This window comes from Antrostomus carolinensis, unplaced genomic scaffold, assembly GCF_000700745.2.
Source record: "Antrostomus carolinensis isolate BGI_N321 unplaced genomic scaffold, ASM70074v2 scaffold1829, whole genome shotgun sequence".
Lineage (NCBI taxonomy): Eukaryota > Metazoa > Chordata > Aves > Caprimulgiformes > Caprimulgidae > Antrostomus > Antrostomus carolinensis.
This window is the reverse complement of record NW_010336224.1, coordinates 3,781-7,059: the sequence shown is the minus strand read 5'-3', so window position 1 is coordinate 7,059 and position 3,279 is coordinate 3,781. Positions and strand designations below refer to the sequence as shown.

The 3,279-nt window shown below is 41.8% G+C and overlaps 1 pseudogene; it reads right to left on the bottom strand.

The window, feature by feature from the left end:
- LOC104530224 (olfactory receptor 6B1-like) overlaps positions 1-2,962 on the bottom strand; it is a 15,348-nt pseudogene extending 12,386 nt beyond the window's left edge.
- Between the last annotated feature and the right edge of the window lie 317 nt (positions 2,963-3,279).

Genomic DNA, 3,279 nt, shown 5'->3' with positions numbered 1-3,279 from the left:
AGCAATAGTTTGCTAAAGGCTAGTGGTCAAGGCCTGAAGATCAGAATTGCCACCCTCCTGTACAGTTGATTGAAGGTGGATAAATTAATAAGACCAGTGAGCAATCCTGGAACAGGTTGAGAAGATTGTATGTGGATTTTCTAAAGCTTGAGCTATATTTCTGCTGAAAATAAAAATCTCACAGAGCAGAAAAGGTTCATAGGGTCAATATTTAGAAGTCAAGGGCAAATAATATTTTGTGCAATACTGTGCACTTGTTTCTGAACTGTGATTTTGCATATCTGATGTAAACTGTGTTGTTGTGGTATAAGCACTTTCCAGAGGATACTTCCAACTGCATGAGACATTCCTGCCCTGTATACCTCCCAGTACTCATTCTACTATCTGCTCCTGAAACCAGCACTATGTCTTGCTCTAATAGAAATCTATCTAATTTGTGCAGCTGTGATAATAGTTTTTGTAATTATAACTCCTAGAAAAGTGGAAGTACTGAAAACTAAGCAGGAAGTAGTAGAAGTTAACCACAGTCATTCACAAATTCACAAATGACCCAAATAGCTACTCTCATACTTTTCAAGAAACCCTAATATGACATCTTTTACATTCCTCTCTTTCCAGGATCTAACCTTTGCATTCGGTGCTGGAAGTTGTGGCCTTAGATTGGTGTAAACAATCACTCCAGGAACACATAGACAGAATCAACTGGCCCACACTTCCATGCACAAGCACGGTTACAGTGCCTTTCCCCTCCCTCCCCCCCAGGAATCCACTGAAATGGCATATGGTTGCTTTTCATTTGAGACCTACCCACAGTGTTTCTGACTCAAGTTGAAGTATAACATGGAACCATCAGGGTGTGGCAATGCCTGAGCATACATAAGTCAGGACGCATCATTGAGAAGACCAAGATTGTAAGAGAGAAAGGACAGAGATGAACTCAGGAGTGTGTAACCAAATAGACAAGGATGCAAGGTATAGCACGTTGTAAATCTGTAATAGAACAACTTTAGAATTGTTATCTAGGCTGAGGCAGTGGGTAACAAGGTGGTACAAGCTACTGCAAAGGATTCAGCTGGGTACATCAGGGCAGCAGGTTGGGATCAATGAGAGCATTAGTTCAGCATTAATTAGTGAAGCCAAAATATGCATCCTGTAAAAAAAAAAAATAAAAATAATTCCGTTGTGAACCCACAGGAGTGAATCACAGCTAAAAACAAAGATGGTGTGGATTTGATTGTTTCTGTGATATCAGGATTATTGCACTGCACTGATGTAATCAGGATAGTATACCTGCTGTTAGTCAGTTAGTCCATGTCCTTTCCTCCTAGAAACTGAGAAATCTCTGTTTCTGTCCCTGCCCTATATAACTTACATAAGATGCTGATATAATTCTGTGAGGTCTTGTCTATATGCTGTATGTACTGGCACCAGTTCCTCGGGGTTACCTAGGAGGACCTTAGGCTGTAGTTGCAATAAAATTGTTAGCCACTTTTGCTGTGGGCTGGAGCTTGTACCACCTCATCCTGTAGAAGATCCAGGCCAGCAGACCACTCAAACCTGGGGAATATCTTAACTTGTGAGGGAAATGGAAATACCTTTAAAACAGATTAAAGGTTATATCTCTGCTGTCTATATAACAGATATGGAGGAAAAAACTCTCTGTACAAGCAAAACAGGATAGTGTTTGAAATGTGTAGTACAACAATTCAAGAAGAAAAGGGGGAGGGAGTCACAGATGCTCTTTCTCATCATTAATCTCATATCTGGACAAAGACTTCTAAACTTCATATTTAAGTTAAATCACTTTTCCATTCTTCCCCAGTTATCTTCCGATAGGGTAGATTTTGTATTATTCATAGGGGAATTTGGCTGAACAGCTGAATGTTTGTAGTACTCTGTACTTCCTTTGAAATTGTCTTCTTCGATACAGATGATGTTCAACTCTTTGCTTAACTCACTAGCACGTAAAAGATGCTTTGTTGAAAGATGAATATTTCCTTTCCTCAAACCCTAGCCCTTTGAGACGGGGGCACTAGCAGACTACTGTATTGAGAGTAACCTATTATAACACAATATTGGCTGTCAGCCAACACAGGCCCCACAAGGCTGGGGAGAAAAACTTCTCCTTCAGCCTAGCAGCAGTACAATGTTGTCCCAAATGTATAACAGAATAACTGGGAGTAATTCAGTTGCCCAAATATAGGTATGTTGCTTTAGGCACCCAAAAAGTTCCAGGGCAATTGTCCTTACTAACCAGGCTCATGCCATGAGATACCTTTCTGTCTTCAAATTCAGGAAAAGACTGAAGGATCCAGAATGAATATGAGTTAATCACCACCTTCTTAGCTTGTGCAATTTTTTTGACCTGAAGAGAGGGTGACAAAAGGACAGAACAAGGCTCTTTTCAGTGGTGTCCAGTGACAGGACCAGAGGCAAAATGAAACACAATGTTCCACCTGAACATCAAGAATGACTTTTTCACTGTATGAGTGACTAAGCTCCAAAATGGGATGCCCAGGGATGTTGTAGAGTCTCCCTCCTTAGATGTATATTAAAAAAAATATAGATATGGTTCTGGGAAACTGGATCCAGGTGGCCCTGCTTGAGCAGGTGGGTTGGACAAGATGAAGTCCAATGATCCCTTATAATTTCAACTATTCTGAGATTCTTTATACCTCCCCTTTAAGTATTTCTACATATTGATGAGATCCTCCATGAGCTTTGTCTTCTCTAGGCTAAACAGTCCCAGTTCTCTCAGCCTTTCTTCATATGTGAGGTGCTTCAGTTCCTTCATCACCTCAGTGGACCTTCGCTGAACTCTCTCCAGGATGTTCATGTCTCTCTTGCACTGGGGAGCCAAGAACTGGACATGGTACTCCAGGGGTGACCTCATCATGCAGCCCAAGACACCATTGACCTTCTTTGCCACAAAAGCACATTGCTCTCTCATGTTCAACTTCATGTCTACCAGGACACTCCAGGGCTTTTTCTGCAAAGCTATTTTCCAACTGGATGGCTCCCAGCATATCTTGGTACCTGAGGTTGTTCTTCCCCAGGTGCAGGATTTTGCACTTCTTGTTGAACTGTATGACGTTCCTGTCAGGCCATTTCTCCAGCCTGTCGAGGTCCCTCTGGGTGGCAGCACAACCCTCTGGTATATCAACCATTCCTCCCAGTTTGGTGTCATCTGCAAACTTGCTGAGTGTACAATCTGCCCCATCATCCAGATCACTAATGAAGATGTTGAACAGCAATGGACCCAGTATTGATTCCTGAGAT